Genomic DNA, 26,374 nt, shown 5'->3' with positions numbered 1-26,374 from the left:
CCTCCAGGGGATCTTCCTGACCCAAGGATTGAACCTGCATCTCCTGCTTGGCAGGCGGATTCTTTACCACTGAGCCACCTGGGAAGCCCCGATAGTATGGTAAATGTATATTAAACACTGGAAGGACTGATTCTGAAGTTGAAACTCCAATACTTTGGCCACCTGATGCGAAGAACTGACTCATTGGAAAAGACCCTGATGCTGGGAAAGATTGAAGGCAAGAGGAGAAGGGGACGACAGAGGATGAGATGGTTGGATGGCATCACCAACGCGATGGACATGAATTTGAGTAGGCTTCGGGAGTTGGTGATGGACAGGGAAGCCTGGTATGCTGCAGTCCATGGGGTCACAAAGAGTTGGACACGACTGAGTGTCTGAATTGAACTGATGTTAAACATTTCAGTTGTGTGAATTCCAGTTGCTTCACATCCCTCTTAGCACTTGGTATTCTTGGGGTCTTTATTTGAGTCATTCTGGCTTTAATTTGCATTTCTCTAATAACTAATGATGCTGAGCATCCTTTTTTGGTGCTTAGTTACTATCCATCTCTTTTCTTTGGTGAAATATCCAAATTTGTTGCCCATTTTAAAAAATTGGCTTGTTTTATTTATTGAGTTGTAGTGTCGTTGTTTTAAATAAAATATTCTGAATAGATAATACATTCACATGGTTGAAAAACCAAAAGTGACTTAAAAAGTCATTCACTGGGAGTTCCCTGGCAGTCCAGTGGTTGAGACTCTGCCTTCCAATGCAGGGAATATGGGCTCAATCTCTGGTCAAGAAGCTAAGATCCCACATGTCTTGCTGCCAAAACATCAGAACAGAAACAATAGAAGCAACACTGTAACAGATTCAATAAAGACTTAAAAAATGGTACACATAAAAAAAAATCTATTTTTAAAAAAGTTAAAAAAAATTCATTCATCAGAATGTACCCATCTTTGTCTCCATTAACCTGTTAGAGAATACGTTCATTAACTTGTGTTTCCTTCCAGAGTTTCAGTAAATATAAATACATATTCTATGTCGTCTCCATTCTTACACTACAAATAATATATGTGCACTGTTCAGCACTAATATATCCTGAAGAGCATTCTCAGATGGTATTCTCCTTATAGTGACGTGGTTCTATTGTGGGGATGAGGAGCAGCTTATTTCCAGTGATTTCTGTATATTGAACACTACAGTTAATAACCTTGTACGCAAGTCCTTTGGTATGTGTGCGGTTCTCTTGGTAGGATATATTCCAGAAATGATTTTCAGACGACTATTTCTTAAAGTATGGACTTCCTTAACTCCTATGCAAATTCCCTCTGTTCATTTCCACTAAACTCAAAGGGCTTGTGTAAACCCCACTCATAAAGAAGAAAATCAGTGTGTGAGGTGTGTGGGTGTAGGATGGTGTGTGTGTTTGCGTACGTGTGTGTGTGCTGGTGTGTTGTGTTGGGGGGAGGTGGTGTTGTGTGTGTAGGGAGGATGGTATGCGTGTTTGTGGTGTGTGTGTGGGTGTTGTGTGTGGGTGATATATGTGCGTGGGAGTGGTATGTGTATAGGGACAATGGTGTGTGTGTGTGGTGTTGTATGTGTTGTATGGTGTGTGTGAGTGTAGGTGCTGTGTGTATGTGAGATATTGTATAAGCTACTGTATACTTTTGTGTCTGTGTGAGGTGGTTTTGGTGGGTATTGTGTGTTTGGAGGCTGATGTATGTGTATGGGAAGGTGGTGTGTTTTTGTGTGTGTATGAGATGGTGTGTGTGGTGGTATGTGTATAGGAGTATTGTTGGGGCATGCTGTGTCTGGGGGTGTTACATGTGGGAGCGGGTATTGGGTTATGTGGGGTGTTGTGTGTTTTGTGTATGTGGGTGAGGGCACTGTATAGGGAGGTGGTGTGTGTGTGTGTGTGTAGCGCGTGTGGAGGAACGGGTGGGTGTGTGGAGGTTGCGAGTTGGGAGCTCCTTGTGATTTCGGCTCTACCCGACGGGCAAGGTACGGGAAGAGGGCTGTGAGGAGCTGCCAGGCACCAGCAAGTCCTCTGGTGATCACGGCTGGACCCTGCTTGCTCTTTTCTCTCCATTTATTTATAGCAGTTATCTCATGCTTATATCTGGGCCTTTTGCTTCTGATCTCAGACTAAAGAAAGATTTTTTTCTGATCTGTGTTTCAGTCTCACCAGCGATTTATGGAGTTGGCTCTTCATAAGTTGTTCTTTTGATCATCGTTCACCCTCAGTTAATTTGCTCTGGTGAAGAGCAAACTCTTGGGAGGAGATTAGTGAGAAGAAGGACTGCATTTAGTTTTTATCAAATGAAGTGTTTCTGAATTTGATCACTCACTTCTCACTCAAGGGGAAATTTAGGAAGTAGTAGTAACCTCTTTGATATTTAACAATCTCATTGATGGTCTCTGTTATTTATGTTTTAAAGGGCCACCCTGACTTTAAATACTGATTATTCATTTAAACCCTAGTCATAAGCTAAAAGCAGAAGTTGAATGCACAGCACAACCACTAACCAGATTGCCTTCTGGTTGGTTCTAAATTTAACTGGCGTCTCACCTTTAGCATTAAGAAGACCTTCTAATTTTGGCTTCCGTGTTCACACACAGGTATTGCAGTACCTGGGACACTGGTTGTTGATTAGAGAGAGGCAGCTGTGAAAGTGCTGCCACAGAGATTTGCTCAGGCATGTTTCACTAGGTCACCTCTCCTGCAGTTATTTTCAGAACCAAATGCTGCAAATAGAGACCATAACATTTTTCTTTCTACATTGTTTATTTCAGGAGACATGGGAACCATCACGAAGAAGATTCATAGGCTGAAAATGTAAACCCTGAAAGGCTGTTTTGTTTGAGTTAATGAAGATGTGATTTTGTAGTCTCCTCTTCCCCATCTCACCTCTGCCCTGAGAAAATGGCAGACCCTGAAATTTATTGGAATTCTGACCTGAAGGGCCAGGAAGTGCAGGAGACTGAAGAAGGTGGGTAGAAGGGAGATTGGCCCCTGGTGGGGCACATTTCCCTGGAGAGAAAACAATATCACTCACAGCTGTAGATTTTTCAACTTGCAAAGATTTGTTACTCCTCTTGAAATAACCGCAGGCATGTGGAAGACACTAGATGTCATTTAAGTGATTTCCCTTCCCTTCCAAGTTTGAAGGCTGATAACCTCTCATTTTATCTGGGGAAAAAATTCTGAAGCCATTAGAAAATCCCTAGTTCTAAAATTGTAGACAGACACTGCACCTGTATAGCCCAAACAAAGTCTTAGGGGAAAATGATCGGATTTAAGTTGAGATTTACTGTGAAGAGTTTTATTTCTGAAGATCAATGTTTGCCAGTACTATTAAGCTAACAGGGACAAGGCTAAAAAGGCTGAAAGAAGCCTTAGACTAAGTCATGAAAGCTCCAGATTAAAAAATATTTTTTAAATGGTCTCATTGAGAAAATTTTCAAATGAGAGTCACACTTGAATGAATGAATGCTGTATCAAATTATCTGGAGACAAAGAAGAGAAGCCATTCTACCAGAACAAATGCAGCCTGCTTTGTCTAGAGGACAAATCATTCTTGCAGCCCATTTGGAAATGTCACTTTTAAGTCAATGAGAGTTGTGTTCAAATAAGAGGGGGATGCAAGACCCTATTATATCCACTAGGACGTGATGTTTTGCCTCTGAATGGTTTCTATAGTGCATGAAAATTCCTTTTTTTGGGGAGGGGAGGCGTCTCTCTTTTTAATGTCTTAAACTGTTTTCAGGTTTTACAAAGTGCTTTAGTTTTTACATTGAAAGGGCAGACATGATCACACTGGAACACCAGTTGTCTGGCTACAGAAGCTCTGACTTTGGGGGCAAGTCTTTTGAACTTTGAACTTGGTGAAAACAGATTCCTTGGCTCGCGTGGGGAAGCTGTCTTCTGGAAGTGATCCAGCACTTAGAACAGTCCAAGACAGCCATTTTCTCCATCTTTCCGAGATATCACAATTTGAACAGCGATGGTGATCAGTGAAACAGGAAGTTCAGAGTTGAGACTGAGCAAAACTGACAGGGAAGCCAATTCACTGCCCCACATTGACCAGATGGGCTGGCATCTCCAGGATTTTTAGACTAGGCAATGCAGTTTTGCTTTTTTGGTTCATTTTGACAAACTAAAAATCTTTTTAAAAAATTATTTATTTATGGCTGTGCCGGGACTTCGTTGCAACGCAGGCTCTAGTTGCGCGGATCGGGGGCTGCTCTCCAGTTGCGATGTGCGGTCTTCTCGTTGCAGTGGCTTCTCTTGTTGCAGAGCACGAGCAGGGCACAGGGGCTTCAGTAGTTGTGGCTCCTGGGCTCCAGAGCACAAATTCAACAGTTGTGGCACACAGGCTTTGTTGCTCTGTGGTATGTGGGATCTTCTCAGATCAGGGATCAAACCCGTGTCTCCTTCATTGGCAGGCAGATTCCTTACCACTGAGCCACCAGGGAAGCCTGACAAAGTATAAATCTTCAAATACTATTGGTAAACTCCTGAAATCAATTTGTTGTTGTTGCCATTATTAACAATTGTTTTTTGACTACTAAAAGGTCTATATGCTAAGCAATAGTCCAACATCATCAAATTCTTCTGGCAGATATACTAAAATGACTGGTGATGTTTTACACCATTTTGAAGTATGATTTTTGAAAAGGCAAGTTTCTCCATGGAGATAGAAAGATGCCAAGATGCCAATGCCAAGCCATCCTTGCTCAGTGACAGTAAACACCAGCATACACCCCCTTAGGGAAAAACTAAAAATGATGCCCACTTTGATCTGTAAAAGCCTCTCTAGAAATGCACAAAGGCTGACACCTTGTACAGAAACTCCAAGTTTTTGAACAACCCAAGGAAAATATCTCCTTTCAAAAAGAAAGTAGGTTTTAAAGGGGCACTCAACTATATACACTGTCTGTTGACAAAGATCAAATTCTCCACTTAACTGTACGAGTTTCCATTTGGTTTTCTGGTAGAGGCAAAGCTTTGGAACAGGTCTGGAACCTGGCTGACTTCAGCAAGAATCAAGAAATGTGCTCCATGCTGCTCTTTCTCAAACATGCGTGAGGACCACTGCCAAAGTTTTCATTACAAGCCTAATAATAATACTGCAAGTGATTATAAAAAGAATATTAAAAGTAATACTAAAATAAGCATTTATTACATTTTACTACATGCCAGGCACTGTACTAAGTGCTCAAGCATTTACTCCTCAAGCACTTATCCCAGGGGTGGTGTTATTACCACCTTTTTACAGACGAGGACACTGAGACTAAGAAAAATAACTCGCTCAAAATTAGCCAAGTTATTTATTTAACTTGATAGATCTAGCAATTGAATCCAGGCAGTGTAACTCTAGAGCCTGAGAGCTTAACCTCTGATGAGAACTAACACTTACAGAGCATGCTCACTGTGCACTAGGAAGGCACTGTTCTAACCGCACTATTACTATCATTTTATTGATAAGGAAATAAAGAAGCAGAAAAAACGTCCCCAAGGTCACAGTGCTATTAAGGGTATGTGTAGGACAGATTTAAACCTGGTCACTCTGACCCTAGACTCTGAATACTTACGCCTAAGGTTGTCCAACTGCTTAGAATATACATATTTCTTATGGGAATTAGTAAAAGTATTTTCATTTTGGATTGTTAAACAATGTTAGCTGAATTATTTTGCCTAAATTGGTTATTCTAACGAAATGACTGATAAACAGCCTGTTTAGGTTGTCTCAGGATTATTCTGTAGCAGGCTGGATGGTGGGACTTTTTGTTGGTTTATACTGCCCTCTAGTGGTTGATATATGCTAAAGCCTTTGACTACAACAAACTGGGAAATTCTTAAAGCGATGGGGATACAAGACCACTTTACCTACCTCCTGAGAAATCTGTATGCAGGTCAGGAAGCAACATAACTGGACATGGAATAACAGACTGGTTCCAAATAGGAAAAGGAGTACGTCAAGGCTGTATATTGTCATTCTGCTTATTTAACTTATATGCAGAGTACATCATGTGAAATGCCGGCTGGATGAAGCACAAGCTGGAATCAAGATTGATGGGAGAAATAACAATTACCTCAGATATGCAGATGACACCACCCTTATGGCAGAAAGTGAAGAGGAACTAAAAAGCCTCTTGATGAAAGTGAAAGAGGAGAGTGAACAAGCTGACTTAAAACTCAACACTCAAAACGAAGATCATGGCATCTGGTCCCATCACTTCGTGGCAAATAGATGGGGAAACAATGGAAACAGTGAGATACTTTATTTTCTTGGGCTCCAAAATCACTGTGGATGGTGACTGCAGCCATGAAATTAAAAGATGCTTGCTCCTTGGAAGGAAAGCTATGACCAACCTAGACAGCATATTAAAAAACAGAGATGTTACTTTGCTAACAAAGGTCTGTATAGTCAAAGCTATGGTTTTTCAAGTAGTCATGTATGAATGTGTGAGTTGGACCATAAAGAAAGCCGAGCACCAAAGAATTGATGCTTTTGAACTGTGGTGTTGAAGAAGACTCTTGAGAGTCCCTTGGACTGCAAGGAGATCAAACCAGTCTATCCTAAAGGAAATCAGTCCTGAATATTCATTCATAGTCCTGAAGGAATGATGCTGAAGCTGAAACTCCAATACTTTGGCCACCTTATGCAAAGAACAGACTCAATGGAAAATACCCTGATGCTGGGAAAGATTGAAGGCGGGAGGAGAAGGGAACGACAAAGGATGAGATGGTTGGATGGTATCACTGAGCCAATGGACATGAGTTTGAGAAAGCTCCAGGAGCTGGTGATGGACAGGGAAGCCTGGCATGCTGCTGTCCATGGGGATTCAAAGAGTCAGACATGACTGAGAGACTGAACTGAGCTATTTGATGACCAAGAAAGAACATTGTCTGTAAAGCAATTATCCTTCAATTAAAAAATAAATACATTTAAAACAAACAAACAAACAAACAAAGAATTCCTTTGAAACATAAAGCAATTAGGTTAGGTGTGAGTGCTCAGACTCTTTGTGGCTCCGTGTTTGCAGCCTGCCAGGCTCCTCTGTCCATGGAATTCTCTAGGCAAGAATACTGGAGTGGGTTGCCATTTTCTACTCCAGGGGCTCTTCCTGACCCAGGGATCAAACCCGTGTCTCCTGCACTGGCAGGTGAATGCTTTACCACTGAGCATCGGGGAAGCCCATATGTACTTTGACATACATGTAAAAATGCCCATTCGTGTATGTTATTTATTTATAGTTTATGTGTAAGTCTTAGTTATAGACAATGCTTGAGGTACACTGATGGATTTGAAAGCCTCACAACAGACTTCTCTTCAAGGCTCTTTGGCTATAATTTCCACAATTTCAACATGCTTAAAGGTTATAATTTCAACATGCCTAAACCAATTCAGGCAAGGGGAACTGAATAAACATAAAATCTTAGATTAACCAGTATATTCTCCTGGTGGTCCCCTCCCCTGGTGTTCTGTTTAGGAGGAAGAAGCCCTGATACTTAAGTACATCACAGTCTTACTTAATCTCTCTTGTCTCCCAGTCTCCATCCCTGGCTGACCTTAGGAGGTGGTAGCCTACAGACAAGAGGGCAGTAGGAACAGCCTTTTTTTTTGCAGGCATAAGAGATGCACTGTCTAAAGGAAATTAAAAACAATACTAAAACCAACCTAAAAAGGGCTTGCTTTTTATTATCACATGGTCATCAGCTGGAAATTCTAAACAATGACAGTGATAACATATTCCCCCCTGAAATACTTATCCTGGTCTGAATTCTAAACAACTATGGTTTCTGTTTAGTTTTAATAACATGCATATGTTTCTAATTAACACAGTTGTGTTACTTATCCTTTCATAAACATTGTGTTCCATATCACAGAAATTTTTTTGGAGAACTTCCAGTTATACAGTTGGCCTATGACACATGCAGACTCAGCTATACACATTTTTTTTCAGGAGTAAATTCATGATAAATCGGACCTAAATTAGACCTAAATTTGGGCACAGTTGAACCACATTTTCCTGAGTCTAAACTACAGATTTGAAAGAATCAGTAATAACATAGTGATTATAAAGACTAACAGAATTCGAGTAACTTTCATTCTGTCATTCCCTGTAACCAGAATTGACTAGAACAATGAACAGGGAAATGCTGAGCTTTAGGAATGTTCATTGAAGACTGGCACATACAAATTGTGGAGAAAAGTGGTAACTCTGCAAAAACAAAGCGTAAGGGAAATGGACATTTTGAAGAAGCAAGTTAGGACAAGTAGCAAAAGATGCTGGTCTTACACTGCCAGAAGCATCGAGAGGACCATGTTTGATGCTTCCATCATTTTGACCAAGAATGGGAGCTTCATTCTAAAGCAAAAGATCAGATACAGTCAGCGTTTACTTTCACTCTGACTTTTGCAAAGGAAAACTTTAGGAAGCATAACCAAATAAGGTAGAAATTTATGATGAATTTTTCTGGTGAATATATATTAGGGGATTTTTTTTTTTTTTGGACTACAGAGACATTTGAAAGCTGTTACTATACATCCTGAGGGAACAAAGACTTGGACAATATTTCAATCTCTGGGATTTTCTGTGAAATAGGATTATTGGAGATCTCTGCAAGTCTCATCCTTATAGTTTTTTGCTCTTTTTATATGTATTGCCTCATTTGGAAAAAGACTGTCAAAATTAAAATAATTAAAAGTGTTTTGTTTAATTTGAGTGGAGACTGCTCTACTGTCTATTAAACACGTGAAGAAGATTGATTTCAATGATCACTGACAAATTTGCAGAAATGAAAGCTCAAAAATAGAAACTAATGTTATTCATTTCTGTAACACACCAAATGTATGAATAAGTTTTAGTTGACTTTTCAAAAATCCATTACATGTTTTCTTTTGTGTCCTATAATATTTGTTTTTTATTAAAATTTTTTTTTACTGACTTCATTATACTGATGACTGCTGATGCCCTGTGGAGGTCACTATCTTGATAAGGTCTAATACTTGGGTCACCTGATTCAAGGAGCTGACTTGTTGGAAAAGACTCTGATGCTTGAATAGACTGAAAGCAAAAGGTGAAGAGGGCCACAGAGGATAAAATGGTTAGATAGCATCATCGATTCAATGGACATGAATTTCAGCAAACTCCAGGAAACACTGAAGGACAGAGATGAGATGGTTATATAGCATCACTCACTCAATGGACATGAATTTGAGCAAACTTTGGGGCATGGTGAAGGACAGAGGAGCCTGGCGTGCTGCAGTCCATGAAGGTGCAAAGCACTGGGCACGACTTAGCAACTGAGCAACAACAAAGTCTCTCTGAAGAGGCAGGTCAGATGTGGGCTGTTTAGAAGGTGTTTAGGCTCTTTCAACGTCAGGCTCGACTGGGACTGGATAAAGTTCAAGATATAATAATTTAATATTGGTGGATACAGTTAGGATTTTGAAGTGTAAACAATAAGTAAGTAAAAAGTAAACAATCACTTGCAAAGTACAGTTAACTATTGCTTTGAGAAGTAGCTCAGCAACTATTTACCTAGTGTCATGGACTGAGTGAATCCCCCCAAAAAATTCATGTGATAAAGTCCTAAACCTCGGTCTGATGATATCTGAAGGTGGGGCTTTTGGAAAGTACTTGGGTTTAAATAAGGTCAAGAGAGTAGAACCCCATAATGGGATTAGTGTTCTTATAAGAGGAAGAAGAGACACCAGAGTTTTCTCTTTCTCATGGGCATGCACTAAGGAAAGGCCACACGAATGCACAGCAAGAAGGCGGCTGTCCACAAGCCAGGAAGAGCACCCTTGCCAAGACCCTAATCTATCAGCACCTTGATCTTGGACTTCCCAGCCTCCAGAACTGTGAGAAATTAAATATCTTTTGTTTTAGCCACCAATGCTGTAGACTACAGCATTTTTTTTTTTTTTTTACAACAATCCAAATTAAGACACCCTACCAAGGGCAAATTGACAGTCTTTGTTTGGATAAATTGATTTCTCAGAAAATTCAACTTAACCTTCCTGGTCAAGGATTTTCTGGTAAATTTACAGGAGTAAAGTCATGTTAATGCAGACATTAAACTGTAGTCAATTCCAGTTTTCAATATATGCGAAGTTCAATAAAGCACAATGAGCACTGTCTGCATTTTTTTTTTCTGGCCATCACTATTATTTATTTTATTGCATAGTTATTTCTGAAAATACTTTTGCTGTTTGGAGGAGGAGTGTTAAAAGTGTTCTGTCCTGGTTATGTGAGGGAGGCCTGGGAGAGCAATTATGTAAAAAGACCCTGCAGTGTGTGGGGTGGGAGTAGTAGAATCTTATCCTTATACCTACAAAAGGAAATGGGGTTTATACAAGTAACCCCATAGGCACTCTCAAAGGCCCAAGGGAGTTACTTACCATGCAACCCTTTTGGTATGTTAAAAATATTAATTATGCATCCTTATGTTCACAGCAGCATTATTCATGGTAGTCAAAAGGTGGAGGCAACCCAAGTGTCTGCCAATATATAAATGGATAAAGAAAATCTGGTCTACACATACAAGGAAATATTACTCTGCCTTAAAAAGGAAGGAAATCCTGTCACATGTTACAACACAGAGGGACTCTGAGGACATTATACTAAGTGAAGTAGGTCAATCTGTCACAAAAAGACAAATGCTTTATGATGATTCCGCTTATATGAGGTTCCTAGAGCACTCAGATTCATAGGGACAGGAAGTAGGATGGTGGTTCCCAGAGGCTGGGGGGGGAACAAGTGGCCATTGTTGCTCAATGAGTGTAGATAGAGAATTTCAGTTTTGCAAGATAAAGAGTTCTGGAGATTGGCTGTATAACAGTGTGAATATACTTAATACCTCTAAACTTAAAAGAATACTGAATTTAACAATTAAAAGTGGTTAAGAAGGCAATGGCACCCCACTCCAGTACTCTTGCCTGGAAAATCCCATGGACAGAGGAGCCTGGTAGGCTGCAGTCCATGGGGTCGCTAAGTCGAAGACAGAGTGACTTCACTTTCACTTTTCACTTTCATACATTGGAGAAGGAAATGGCAACCCACTCCAGTGTTCTTGCCTGGAGAATCCCAGGGAAAGTAGAGCCTGATGGGCTGTCGTCTTTGGGGTCGCTCAGAGTCGGACACGACTGAAGTGACTTAGCAGCAGCAGCAAGAAGGTACATTTTATATTTTATACTTATATTTTACCACAATTTAAAAAAACATCAATTTGTTACATGGAAACATTGATGATCACTACTATTTGCATAACCCTATTGTGGCACAGTTTCCTTAAAAAGGGGGGAGGGGCGAGCAACCCCCCAAAGCACCTTTGTGCAAGTAAGAAAAGGCATCTTTTCCTCAGACACCTTGCTAGACACCATCTGGCAGACACCATCAGCCAGAAAGTGATTCTCCTGCAGGAACAAGTCCACAAGGATCTCAGCAGTAAGAGTGCCCCATGGAATTGTGCCCTGTGCTATGCAGAGTCATTCAAAGAATCCCCAGCTAAGAGCTCCACGGAATGCAAGGAGCTGGCCTCCCCACTTCTGAGACGCTCTGCAAAGAGTCCACGGTGTGAGTGGTGGCTTTTGGGACTTCAGGAGATGGAAGAATACAAGCAGTGTTTGATATGGAGAGTTTGGACTCTACAGGTGGCAGTGGCTGAAAATGCTGTCACATGAACATGAATAAGCCAAAAATGAAGGCTCCCAAGGGGCCTCGCTGGCAACTCAGGAGGCGGCTCTGAGTCAGAAGTGGTGGGCGGCGATGTGCCAGGACAGGAAGATGCCACCCAAGTTGGCCTCATTCACAGATAAACACTTAGACGGATGTCATATGGGACACGGAAAAGGCCCTCTGTACAGAACTGATCGTCCTATTAGTTGAGGATGCCTAGAGTCCCAGTTGCTTTCTTTATGACTTATGGATTGTCAGAACTACTGATAACTTTTTTAGCCTTTGCCTGTTCAAACCTCCCATTTCACGGATGAGGACCTGCTGTCTAGAATGTTGAATGAATGACTCGCCCACAGCTGCTCACTAATGGGGTTTTGCTTTGTTCTCCCTCTGGGCATCTGGAGGAGGAGAGAGTTCTCAAAGGGGCATCACAAAAGAGCAGGTAGAAGGTTCCAGAGACATAGGTGTCCCACTTCACAGTCACCATAAATTCCCCTAAGCCCCAGGAAGGGTGAAAGGGAAGGCAAAAGGGGGAGACAAAAGATACTGGTAACACTGAGAAGCCCCTTAAAGCTTAAGAAGGAACTGTAGGGACACAGTGTGAATTAGGCTTTAAATAATTTATTCATCAAATATATTGAACATCAACTTATGACAAGGATACTGTCCTTAAGGATCTTACAGCCTAGTGAGAGAGAGAGATATAAACAGATAAATTATAATAAAACCTGAAATTTGTGGTATTAGATGTATGAATCCAGGGCTAAGGGACTCTGAAGAGGAACAACTATTTCCCACAGAGGCCTTTGGGAAAGCTGTTTCCAGAGGAAGAGATGTCAGAGTGGGTACTGTAAGGTGAATAGGAGTTTGGAAGGTGGGATGATTGTGACAATTTTAGGAATTCTAGGTGGAAGAAATTGCCTTGTCCTGTGGCAGTCTAGGGAGTGGCTGCGGGTAGAATAACTTTAGGAATGATGAGAGGGTATGAGCTTCCTGGGTGGCGAAGTGGTAAAGAATCCGCCTGCCAATGCAGGAGACTTAAGAGATATAGGTTCAGTCCCTGGGTTGGGAAGATACCCTGGAGAAGGGCATGGCAACCCCCTGGGGAAGGGCAACCCCCTGGAGAAGAGCATGGCAGCCTTCTCCAGGATTCTTGCCTGGAGAATCCCATGGACAGAGGAACCTGGTGGGCTACAGTCCATGGGATCGCAAAGAGTCAGATATGACTGAGAAAGCAGTCATGTCTGACAGGAACACTGTGACTAGTGGAGAATGGGTCAAGCTAAAAACTTGGCATTTTATCCGGGAGTCTGCAAAATCAACAAAGGCTGTGGAGCAGAGCATAACAGGACTTCTTGCTGAAGACGACGCTGGCTCCAGTGGAGGACAAAAGGCAGTGGGAGAGAGCAGGGGTGGCCTGGGCAATACCAGGCTGTGCTAGTCAGTGGACATGCCAGGACAAGCCGGGCAGGGCATGGAGAGTGGCTGGGCCCCCACCCCACTGCAGCCATCTGTTCCTTCTCACACAGGCTGTGCCTCCTCCCACTCCTGAGGCAGCTGAACTTCTGCTACTGATATTTGAAACAGTGGAAAAAGCTAAGAACAAGGGAGGCCTATGGTGAATGCTTCCCACCCCAACTCCCATCTCAGGCGAGTCTGCCTGTGCAGGCCACGTGATGTCTTCAGCTTCCACATGCACCACAAGACTGGAAAAATCAGTAGGTAAACAAGAACGTCTCTGATCCCTCCAACAGCCTCACATCTTGAGAAAAGCAGGAGGGACCAGGCATTTAGGTGCAAAGCAAAGGTGAATACCCATGGAAGAGAAATGCTTTAATCTGGTAGTGGCTGAATTCCAGGATAATGCATCAGAATCAGCCCTAAGGTTGCTACCAAATCCTGTAGGAACAGGCAGAGGGCCAGGGAGTCGGCTGAACCCCAGAGGCTGAGATGATCTCTTGGATCTCAGCCTTGGGGCTCATGTAGCATTAATCTTACCAGCTGAGAACACTTTCTAGCTGAGCATTTGAGAAGAATCCTTTGTTCAGTAGCCAGCATAACATTGGCTCTGGTAGAACTAGATTCCTAAATGGAATTAAACTCAAGTGATGAACTTAATGAGATTCATTCCTTATAACCGTGTATGTCTCCCCATGGCTTATGGAGATAGTTTTGAGAAAGCTGCATATTATTAATACTAGGAAAGGAAGGAGGAAAAGGGTGTAAGGGCTGAAACCGAGAGCGGAGGCAGGAGTAGAGGGAGAACTGGGCTAAGCAGGGTCTGGAGCCCTTTTTGGGAGCCCAGTAAAGGTACTTACACTTTGGCTGCTTGACAGAGAAAAGCAACTATCCCAAGGAAGAGGTGGTAGTGGTGTGGCGAGGCAGAAATCCAGGCACAGGTACACTCAGATGGGAGGTTCTCAATATTTTAAATAATTCCTGTGGCCATCCTGGTGCACCTGGTTACTGAGGGTGAGAGGTGAGGATCACGAGACCTGGGGCAGGTGCTACAGAAGGACTTGTCAGGATATATATGTTTATGCCATAACAGATGGCTGCAGGGTTGGGGCTGGGGAAAAGAGGAGATCATAATGATAGTCATTTTCAAGATCTTCACACTTACGTAACTCTTTTAATTCTCACCACATTTGCATGGGGGTAGATACAAATGACACCACCCTTATGGCAGAAAGCAAAGAAGAGCTAAAGAGCCTCTTGATGAAGGTGAAAGAGGAGAGTGAAAAAGTTGGCTTAAAGCTTAACATTAAAAAAATAAAGATAAAAAAAATGAAGATCATGGCATCCAATCATTTCATGGCAAAGAGATGGGAAAACAATGGAAAGAGTGACAGACTTTGTTTTCTTGGTTCCAAAATCACTGCGGATGGTGACTGCAGCCATGAAATTAAAAGACACTTGTTCCTTGGAAGAAAAGCTAATGACAAACCTAGACAGCATATTAAAAAACAGAGACATTACTTTCCTGACAAAGGTCCATATAATCAAAGCTATGGCTTTTCCAGTAGTCATGTATGGAAGGGAGAGTTGGACCATAAAGAAGGCCGAGTGCTGAAAAATTGATGCTTTTAAACTGTGGTGCTGGAGAAGACTCTTGAGAGTCCCTTTGACTGCAAGGAGATCAAACCAGTCAATCCTAAAGGAAGTCAGTCCTGAATATTCATTGAAAGGACTGATGCTGAGGCTGAAACTTCAATACTTTGGCCACCTGATGCAAAGAACGGACTCATCGGAAAGAACGCTAGGAAAGATTGAAGGCAGTAGGAGAAGGGGGAAACAGAGGAAGAGATGGTTGGATGGTATCACTGACTAAATGGACATGAGTTTGAGCAAGCTCCAGGAGATGGCGATGGACAGGGAAGCCTGGCGTGCTGCAGTCCATGAGGTCACAAAGAGTCAGACACAACTGAGTGACTGAACAAAGATACAGTTATCATCCCTATTTTACAAATGAAGAAATTGAGGAGTGCACTGGATCCACCTAATAGAATGAAAACAATGAGTAGAATGTAAAAAGCATCCAACTGTCTCACAGGAATTTGAGAAACAAAAACCACACCATCATGACCTGCTTTCATGGACCAAGGTCTACAGCAGCTACAACTTACACTAAAACTTCGTTTTGTGATTGACAGATTTGAAGGCAGAAGATTAAAGTAGAATATGAGAGAAATTGCTTTAAAAATTTACAAGTCAGCCTGTGAGAACTGAAAATCAGAGCTCTCTCTCGGTTAACTGATGCTGGGTCAGACAGAAATAAGTTAGCTGCCTGTTCCAAAAAATTCTTACTCTTGGAAGAGAAGAGTATGATCCAACTAAATATCTTCCCAGTCAAGAATAACAACTGTGGGACATCCCTGGTGGTTCAGTGGCTAAGACTCTATGCTCCCAATGCAGGGGGCCTAAGTTCGATCCCTAGTCAGTGAATAGATCCCATATGCTGCATGGGATCCAGCATGCCACAGTGAAGACTCGGCATAGACAAATAAATATTAAAATAAAAGAATAACAACTTGCTCATAAAGATGCCCCTTAAGACCTCTGCCTCACTGAACCCACAAATGCACAGCTATTGTGCTGTAAACTCTGCCTAATTCCAGCCAGTTCCTCATCTTGCAAGAGCTGCCTGAAAAATCACTCAGCTCAGGCCCTGAAAACCTAAAATTATCCTGCCCTGTATGGTGATGCTCATCAACAGGTTTTTTTTCTGGTGGTATGGGAGAAGTTAACAGTTGACATCAAGCATATATTTAACTATGTATCGTGGTAGCATTGTGAATTTGTCAGTAAGACGACCAAGTCTTAGTATAGCCTTACTGGTATAAAACATGCATTTGGATCTTTCCTGATGTGCCCCAAAACTAGAGCCAGAAGTTTATAAACTGGGGGGCCCAGTGACACTGTGTGTGATGGGACAAAGTTATTACAATGACTGGCTCATGGACCTTCAAATGCCCGCCATCCACAGCCCCCTGAGTTCCTGACTTCCACCCAAGCTGCCATGAAGTGTGTCATGAGACCCTGCCAATCTGGCCAAACAGACTGGACCAGAAATAAGGTTCTGACAAGTAAAAACACTATGTCAAAGAGACATCTTCACTCCTATGTTCACAGCAGCAATACTGACATCAGTTAAGATATGAGAACAACCTAACCGGCTGTCAACAGATGAAAGGATAAAGAAGTTGTGGTATGTACACATGTACACAGTGGGATATTATTTAGCCATAAAAAGAAGGAAATCCTGCTATTTGCAACAACATGGATGAACCCTGAGGGGATTATACTAAATGACACAGTCAGACAGTGTATGATCTAATTTACACGTGAAACCAAAAAAAAAAAAAAAAAAAGAATGTATAAAAATAGAGAGTAGAATGGTAAGTTACCTAGGGGTGAAGATGGAGGAATTGTGGAAAGATTGATTATGGGTAAAAATATTTGAATCTAGAATTTAAAAAATAAAAGACATTTCCCCCAAAACTCGTAGACAAGGAGATTAAAAACATATTTTTTTAAGAAAAGAAAAGGAGATCATATTTGTGGTCACCAGAAGCAGACAATGGGGAATTGGATGAAGGTAGTCAATAGGTACAAACTTCTAGTTATAAGATAAATGAGTTGCCGTTTAGTTGCTAAGTCATGTCCAACTCTTTTGTGACCTCATGGACTATAGTCCTCCAGGCTCCTCTGTCCATGGGATTTCCCAGGCAAGAATACTGGAGTGGGATGCCATTTCCTTCTCCAGGGGATATTCCCAATCAAGGAATCAAAACCACAACTCCTGTATTAGCAGGTGGATTCTTTACCACTGAGCCACCAGGAAAGCCCAAGACTGGGAACGTAAAGGACAACACGGAGACGATAGCTAGCCATGCCGCATAGTATGTTTGAAAGTTGTCAAGAGAGTGAACTTAAGAGTTCTCGTAACAAGGAAAAACACAATTTTCTTTCTTTCTTTTTCTTTTTGTATCTGTATGAGATGATGGCTGTGAACGAAACTGATTGTGGTCATCCTTCCACAATACATGTAGTCAAGTCATTGTGCCGTACATCCTAAACTCACACAGTGCTATATGTCAATTATGTCTTCAGAAACTGGAAAAAGGGCAGAAACAGGGTCTAACAACGGCAACTCTATATGTTAGACATAAGGAAAGCAGAGGCTTCTGAAGCGGTGGGACACGAGAATCAGACCAACAGGGGTGTCAGACAGCATGTTGACAATCTTATTCATTCTGGGGATAAGAGAGGGAAATAGGAAAAGTCAGAAGCCAAGAGAAGTAAAGACGGAGGCAGCACTAGAAACAGCTAGAGACTTGAGAGAGGATCAGAGTCATGAGTGTGCCAAGTCACCAGGGAACATCAGATGCTCGGTTTGAATGGACCGTACAATGTTGGAGCCGCCGAGTTGTGGGAGCATCCTGTGCTGAGGCTCATAGTGTTCAGTTCTCCACCTAGCTTGCAGTGTTGCTGGTGAGAGGATTGGTTATAATAATAACAAAGTAATAAGCAACATTTATTTATCTTTTGCAGAGGTTCAATCTAACACACTTATATCCACAGATCTGAAATGCTCAGTTCTGCAAATTTTGAAAATCGTCACCACCAACCAAAACTTGATGGAACATTTTCATGACCCCAGAAAGTTCTCTTGCACCTTCTAGTCAACTCTTCTTATACCAGAGCTCCATAGACTAATGTGCCTCTTTTGTGCTTCAGACACTATGTCCCCTTCTTTGTCCCCACAAGAAGTCTTGGGTCCGACTTCTTTCATTTCTTTGGAGAGAAGAAACCAACTCCATGTGGTTGTGAGTATCAATAGTTGGTTTCCTTTCATGGCTAAGTAGAATTCCATGGCAGGAATGTGCTAAAATTTATCTTTTCTCCTGTTGATGAACATTTGGATTATTTCCAGTTTGAGCCTAAGAGAAGAGGCTGTTATAGAGATACACGCTCAACTCTTTCAGTGGATATGTATTCTAATTTCTTTGGTTCTGGGTCATAGGATCAATGTACACTTACATTTATGAGAAAGTGTAAAACTGTTTTCCAAAGTGATGGTACCATTTTGCCCTCCTAATAGCCACAGATGAGAATTCTAGTTGCTCTGTATCATTGTCAACATTCAGTATCATCAGTCTTTTTCATTTTAACCACGCTTTTGGGTGGAAAGGGTATTTCATTGTAGCTTTAATATGCAGTTCCCTGAGGATTAATGATGTTGAATGCCTTTTCATGTATTTGTATTTCTTTTTTTGTGACCTATTTTCCCATTTAAAAAAAACCAACCTGAGTGGTTCATCTATTTTTGACTTGTAGCAGTTCTTCATGTATTCTGGATATGAATACTTTTCCAGATAAATATGCTGTATGTGTTTTTCCAGTCAGTAGCTTGCCTATTCATTTTCTTAGTGATTTCCTTGATGAAAGAACACACACTGTTTTGAGTACCAGACATAGTATGAAGTGCTTTACCAGTGTTATTTTATTTATTTTCAAACTTTTATAAGTTAGATATTAATCTTTCCATTTTACAGATGACAAAATCAGTGCTGAGGGAGGTTAAACAATTTACACACAGTTCAAGGATATGACAGGCTGAATTTGAATTACTTAGTCTGACTTCAGAGCCTGAGGGTCTAGCTTCATGGCTTTATTCTTCTGTTTTACACAAAGCCGCAACTTTACAGAGACCAGAATAGTGGTTAGGGGAGGGGAGGGAGCAGAGGGAGGGGTGGTATGTAGGGGAAAGGGGATCAACTGTACGGTGACAGACGGAAAGTAAATTGGTGGTGGTGAGCATGTTGTAAGGAACACAGAAGTAGGAATAAATGTTGTACATACCAAACTTACATAATTTAAAAAGTGCAATAAAATAATAAAGTTAAGACAAAAAAATAGGAGAATGTAAAACAATACTGAAAGTTATGAGCATCAGAAGCTTATAGAATTGACCTGGATGTTATATGATATGGGAAGTAGAGTTTAGATCCAAGAAAGTTATCAATAATGAGATTGTTGTAAGGTTAAAAAAAAAAAAAAACCCAACCAAAAACCTGTCCTTGAAGTCAAGACATCTGAGCCTTTTTTCCTGGCCATCTGAAAGAACCTCCCTCGGGCAGTCGTGAACTCTATCCCTAGACAGTGCAGACCCATTTCTGAAAACCCACAATGTGCTTTAACCACTTTGATGCTAAATAGACACAGATGAGTTCCCAGCTTGATCCCGTGCGCTCTATTCCATCATCGATTGCTCTAAAAGCAAGAAGTTCCTTGTGCTCATACTGACCAGTCATAGAGTTCTTGGCACCGTAAAACTGCTTTGAAGTGAGGTTATAAAGTTCAGAGAAGAGAGGTCTCCTTCTGGGGAGCCATTCAGTGTTGAGGCTTGTCTTGTCCTTTTCTTAATTCTCCCCCATTATTTACATATAATCACCACCTCATCCTCTTAGACAGGGTCCTCTGTGCAGTACTAGCCAGACTCTCCTAGATAGGGTACTATTGTATGGGTAGCCACCTGACGGCTGCTAAATATTTATGCTCTTTGTTTTCTTAAGGATGTCCCGAGTTCAATAAAATATCAACATCTGAACTTGCATCACACAGTTCTTTGCCACAGCTCAATGATTTATAAAGGCTTGATTGTTGTAATACTTGAACTTACATAACAGCAAAGAATACCATACGTTAGGAAGTGCTATGCTGGGTAGAAGAGTCAGCAAGAGCTATAAAACTTCAGGGGACAAAGGGTTCAAGAAAGCCCAAGTACTCAGGGCTGAACAGAACTCTGCAGCAGAGGGAGGGATCAGGGCTTTCCCAGAATGATAGGTAAAGAGAGAAATCATGGGTACAAGGCCCTGGCCAGTAGGAGGCCTGCAAAAGAGAAGGCCCCACGGGCTGAGGAAGCTGTTTAATGTACGGCTGACAAAGGGCAAAGAAGGTCTTGGAAATGTTTACAGGGTGCTCCAGCATGTAGCCTTCTCCCAACAGTCCTGTGAGCTTTGAGCTCTGGGCTCCTCATGTGCAACGTGGAGATGGGATTGGGTTTGTCTCACTTGAAATGATTCAGTGTTCGTCTTGGTTTGATTAGTCTCAAAGGAATTGTTTTATAAAGTGCGATGGCTTGCACTGCTATTTCCTCAAACTCACGTTCCTTTTCATTCCCTTTTAAATGCCAAAATTGGGAGCCATAAAAGTCAGCTCTTTTGGCCATCTGACTTTCTGCTGGCATTAGAATCCAATAAAACAGACAAAAACACTCCTAGACATTTTTTTTTCTGGTTTTGAGTGAATATCAAAGGCATTTTATGGGTAACTGATCAAGTTCTAGTTCAAAAAAGCAGATTAAATATATGGTACAGCAAAAAGACAAAGGTACCTGCTGTATGATTTTGGGGAGCTTAAGTTTTCTAAGCCTCAATTTCCCGAGGATGATGATAATATCTATCCTATATGTTCACTAGGGACGCTAAATGAGATGATGGTGGTGGTGGTGGTGGTTAATTAGTCACTACATCGTGTCTGACTTATGCGACCCCATGGACTGTAGCCTGCCAGGCTCCTCTCTCCATGAGATTCTCCAGGCAAGAATACTGGAGTGGGTTGCCATTTCCTTCTCCAGGGGATCTTCCCGACCTAGGAATCAAACCCGGGTCTCCTGCATTGCAGGCAGATTCTTTCCCAACTGAGCTATAAGGGAAGCCCAAATGAGATGATAAATGTATCAGAAAAAATCACCTAGTACATAACAGTATTCGCTACATGTTAGTTCCCCTTCCGTTTCTGCTGGGCTTCACCTATTTCATCTGTAAAACCGGACTTGCCTCATCCTTACCTCACAAGAATCAAAGGAGAAACACTGTATAAAGACAACTTCATAAGCTGGGAAGTGCTACATCACTAGTTGTTACTATGATACAGGTTATTTTATTTTCATCATATTTGCATCAGTCACTCCTCTGTGTTCCAGGTATTCCTTAAATTAAAAAAAAAAAGAGTAAGAATGAGAAGTGATCTGTGGGTCCCAAACCTCCATTCTGAAGGGACTGGAGTATAAAGCAGCAAAAATAAAAGCTTTAAGATTTAGTAGGAAGGAGAAGAATAGCATTTTAATGGGAGGGAGGAGAAAAAAATCTCCTAAACCCTCTTCCAGACAAAGAGCATTTTAGATATTATCTTCAAAATTCAACTTGAAAAGGTATCGGATTATAAAAAATAACTGTATGTATTTTACCATGTTGCAGAAACTCAGAGACCCAGAGGTTCTCTAGTCATTGAAGAATCAGCTTTATTGACTTGTTTTGAGATAACAGTCTTAATTCCTTCCCATAACGGGATGTTACAATGGAAGTGTCGACTAAATACTAAGATGCCATAGATGTGACATTCCGAGTGGAGGCCCCATCATGGTGACTGTTTGCAGAATGGAGAACAGTTTTCTAATTCATGATCCTTTACCCCAGAGGGAGGTGAGTCCTGGGGCAGCGAGGGGGAAATCAAAGGATGGGGGAAGGTGGGGAGGCCAGTACCAGGGCAGGGATGGAGAGGGTGTGGCCCTGAGAATGGAATGCACTCTATACTTCCTGAGAGTTGTACCAGAAATTTCCAATGACGGGACTCTCCGAAAAACCCACAAAAGGAAAAATCAGTTGTGATTTTTAGCAAGTAACTTGGAAACTTCTCTCACCCGCTTTTCCCGATCCTTCTCCACTCAAGTTAGTAAGTTGGGGCCCTGAGAGGGATAAGGGGAAGCAGATTTCTCCAGCAGCAGCCCTAAATCTATCTGACTTTTAATTTTTGTATTGATCAGGCATCCTAATTACTGAATAGAGACTGTCTGTGACCAAAAAGGACCATAACGCAATTTCTCCCTGAGGCCCTGGGAGTCAGCAGATGAGTCCCATGCCTGCCTCGGTATGGGTAATGAGTTTTTGGGTTATCCCCCTCCCTAGGAAATGTGTGACAGTGTGTTTTGATTGTCATGATGGTTAGTGGGGAGGCCACTGGCATTTAGAGGGCAAGGACTGGAATGCTAAATATTCCAAAAATCATTCTGCTTGGAATGCTAACAGCGCCTTGGTTGAGACACAGGCATGGAGGCAGGATCACCTCTTCTCTGAACAAATCTTGAAAAGGCCATGGAAGGCAAGAATAGAAGTACATTTTGATCATATCATCATTCGTGCTCATTCACCATATCCTTTTCTTCTGGGTTGAAACACTGTTTTGGGTTTTCTGCACTGACTGGAGAGTTCTTCTCCACAGCTGTTCGACTATGTCCTGGATGCTCCTGGATGAATTAGAAGTGGGTGGTGGAGTGGGGGAGGATCCAGCAGAAGGTACACTGACTGTGTGGTTCAGCTTGCTGTGACTGAAGACAGGCTTAGTCCCCGATCTGAAGAGACATGGGCCACCCTGGTGGTTCAGGCTGAACAACTTAATCCTAATTCCTGAAACCCATACACATGCTACCTTACAAGGCAAAAAGGACTGTGCTGATGAGACTAAGATTTCGAGATGTGAAGATTAACCTGGTGAGAAATGGAATACTTCCCATCATGTTAGTAAACAAGGATGTCATAGTCATCAGTGATTTCAGCCCTCTAATGTAAGCCAGTGAGCCTTAAGGGCACTCAGGAAGGAGAATACCTGTGCTCTAGCAGCCATCAGGCTGCGGCCACCCTCTACGGTGAGCCCCAAGGGAGCCCAGGATGTGAAAAACACAGGTTACTATTGCAGGAGAGCTGACATGCATATGAAAGGGATGATTTCAGTGTGCCCAGACTCTTGCATCTTCCCGTACATAGAAACGTGCTAAATTCCTTAACCTGGGATATCTGGTTTTCCCTAATTAACAATAATTTTTTTATTATTCAGGCTACCTGCCCTTTGTGGTGAAACTTCTATATAACCTGACTCCTCCCCTCGCCTCCTTATAGCAGTTCTCTCAGGGTTACTTGAGATGCTGTCTACTGGGCTTGAAGTCCCCAAAATTCTCACCAAATAAAATATAACTCTCAACTTTCAGGTTGTGAATATTTTTTAAGTTGACACGGGATTATCTAGGTGGGCTCAATATACTGGGTTCTTACAAGAGGGAAGCAAGAGAATCAAAGTCAGAAAAAGGAGATGTGACCACAGAAGCCAAAGGCGGAGTGATGTGTTTTGTAAATGGATGGAGGCAAGTAACCGATAGAAGCTGGGGAAGACAAGAAAATGGATTCTCCTCTAGAGCCTCCAAAAAGATACCAGCCCTGTTGACGTCTTGATTTAACCCACAAGGCGAGACAGATTTTGGACGTCTGATCGCCAGGACTTAAGATAGTTAATCTGTTTTTTCAAAGCCACTATGTTGGTGGTAATTTGTTACAGAATCAATAGGAAAACAACGCACCTGGTTTAAAGTGTAACACAAACGTTCCTACTGAGGAAACCCTAGTAGTTCTCAGAATTTTTCCTAAAGAGTCTCTATATCACAAAAGACCCCTCTGTACCCATTCTGAAGATTCCAAGGAGATAGGAAAGCAAGTTTGACAGTCTCTCCCTCCAGAACCTGTGAGCAATTTGCAAACACAGCACATTACTCTGTGGTATATCTGGAGAGGCCACACTAAATAACAAAGATTTTTATACCATCTATTCTATTTTCCTAAATATCCCCTCTCCATCTAAATGAATAATTGAGTACTTACTCCGTCACCTGCAGACATGATTGCTAAGTTGCTTCAGTTGTGTCTGACTCTGTGCGACGCTATGGACAGTAGCCTGCCAGGCCCCTTTGTCCATGGGATTCTCTGGACAAGAATACTAGAGTGGGTTGCCATACCCTTCTCCAGGAGAGCTTCCCAACCCAAGGACTGAACCTGCATTTCTTACGTCTCCTGCATTGGCGGGTGGGTTCTTTATCATAGCACCGCCTGGGAAGCCTCCTACTCCATCATATCAAGGATGTAAAGTTTTTGCTTTCATTTTGAAAGGACTCCTCACACCCCACAAATTTCCTGGATTAGAGCCAATGCCACCTTAGATCTTACAGAAGTCTTGATTAGCAAAGGAAAATAAGAGAACATTAAGTGAACATTGTTGGGAAGACAAAAAGAACCTCCTTTACTCAGCAGACCTGAGCGTTTACAACAGCAGTAATTATGTTACCATCTTGCACAATTTCTGAGGATGTATGCAGAAATACATTCTACCACCAACAACTGACCTTCTTTCTCTTTCTTCAGCCAGAGATAAATATTTAGCTACAAACTTCAAGACAGTATAAAGCCAGATTTTTCATTTATCTGACAAGAAAACCGAGTATCAGATGCTTAAATCATTAAGGAGAAAAGACAGCCTAATGCTGTTGTAAAACAAAAGATTAACTAGGAGTCAACAGGTTATCTTATAGTCTGTTTTCAACTCATCTCAGTGGGAAAAAATGTTAATTCACTCAGAATGGGATATCATGGCACTGAGTCTGGGTTCTTGAAAAGGTCTGTTTTCTCTCAGGAATACTTAGTCTGGCATAGGGAAAATGAAAACAAGTTGAAAAAAATCATTCCTGGGTAGTAATTTTTCTCTGGAGACTTAAATAAGAAAAGCAGCATTTACGTTGAATAGAAAGCTTTCTCTACAAGCTCATTTTGAGTGTCAAGTAAAAATGTACAGAACAGTCTCCCCTGGCAGCTTGAATCCAAATATAACTGCTTAAAAACAAAATTTCCAGAAGATAACATATTTCCTTTTGTCAAGGGAAAAACTGGGAAGAAGTTTATATGTGTGTTTAATAGGAAACAAAGTAAGCAGTATATGAAATTAATGTTGCATATCAGAGCCTAATTTTGCTAAAATCTGACAAATGTGAGAAACACATTCAATGTTATTAATCAGTGTGTAATTATATCAGTATTCCATGTAAACCTGTTACTCAATGTAACTAGCCTGCTGCTGCTGCTGCTGCTAAGTCGCTCCAGTTGTGTCTGACTCTGTGCGACCCCATAGACGGAAGTCCACCAGGCTCCCCTGTCCCTGGGATTCTCCAGGCAAGAACACTGGAGTGGGTTGCCATTTCCTTCTCCAATGCATGAAAGTGAAAAGTGAAAGTGAAGTCGCTCAGTCGTGTCCGACTCTTAGCGTCCCCATGGACTACAGCCCACCAGGCTCCTCCATCCATGGGATTTTCCAGGCAAGAGCCTACGAGGCTGTATTAGATGAAGGTCCAGTTACGGAAACGTGTGGCTAACCAGTTACATTCAGTGAGCCGACTGCATTTGGCATCCACTCAGCACTGGGTTATTCTCTGGCTTCACTGAGGCTGGCACGGGGACCTGTGGGCCTCTTCTCCGTCCTATAACCCTGTTTATCCCAGTGACATTTTCAGTAACCTCATTCCCTTCTTCAGCAACACTTAGCCACCTGCCTCCTTGACCCTCAAGGGTGCTCTGACCACACCCTTCCTATTGTCTCCCCCGCTGCCAGCTCTCTGACCCTGCAGAGACTCTGAACCCTTGAGACTTTTTTCTTCCTGTTGTCAGCACCTTTTGCTCCTTAGCTCATCTAGAAAGGATTCCTGTCACTCACCCGAAAATCAGGGCTAGATTAGATGCCCCAGGCACTGAAAACTGAAAATGCAATGGTGCGCTTGTCCTAGATAAAATTCAAAAAGTATAAAGAAATTCAATTTCTGATTTGTTTCTTAGGGTGATTTTTTTTTCTCCCCAGTTGTTTGTTTTGGAGAAGAGGTGAAGAGGAAGTGGTAGGGTTGGGGGGAGAATAAAATACTCTTAAACCCTTTTTTTTTTTTCATTTCTGTGCACCCTTGCATAGCTGGTACCTCAAGCATGGATTTATTCTGTTCATTGGGTAATTGGAGTCATTCTTTTACAAATACCTTCGTCTTTACTGCTCACTTGTTCTAGTGTCCAGCCAGGTGAAATCCAACATTCGTTCAGTTGTGCTCCAACTTCAGTGTACCTGAGAATCACAGAAATGCTTGTTATTATCACTTGATACAAATGAGTTGGGGTCAACAGCCCACCTCAGCACCCACTGGCCATCCTCAGACCTCCCTGAGGATTGCTGGGACTTGGACAGTCCACCCCAAAATCTTCAGTTACAGGGCCATTTCAGCCCTCACCATGGTGACCCCTTGGCTTGCGGGTCAGCCCTCTCAGCTCATCTTCTCCATCTC

The 26,374-nt window shown here is 41.9% G+C and overlaps 1 protein-coding gene across 1 annotated transcript in view; it reads right to left on the bottom strand.

Annotated features, from left to right (window-relative positions):
- TANC1 (tetratricopeptide repeat, ankyrin repeat and coiled-coil containing 1) overlaps positions 1 to 26,157 on the bottom strand; it is a 341,829-nt gene extending 315,672 nt beyond the window's left edge. Inside the window, exon 1 of the mRNA XM_086355114.1 lies at positions 26,075 to 26,157. The gene's annotated coding sequence lies outside the window, so the exon portion shown is untranslated. The remainder of the gene's footprint in view (positions 1 to 26,074) is intronic.
- Positions 26,158 to 26,374: the final 217 nt, after the last annotated feature.

This window comes from Bos grunniens, chromosome 2 (assembly GCF_055505025.1).
Source record: "Bos grunniens cultivar Pamir isolate PY7600 chromosome 2, Bosgru_T2T1.0, whole genome shotgun sequence".
Taxonomy (NCBI): domain Eukaryota; kingdom Metazoa; phylum Chordata; class Mammalia; order Artiodactyla; family Bovidae; genus Bos; species Bos grunniens.
Note: the sequence above shows the minus strand (reverse complement) of the source record. Positions and strands in the feature narration are given on the sequence as shown.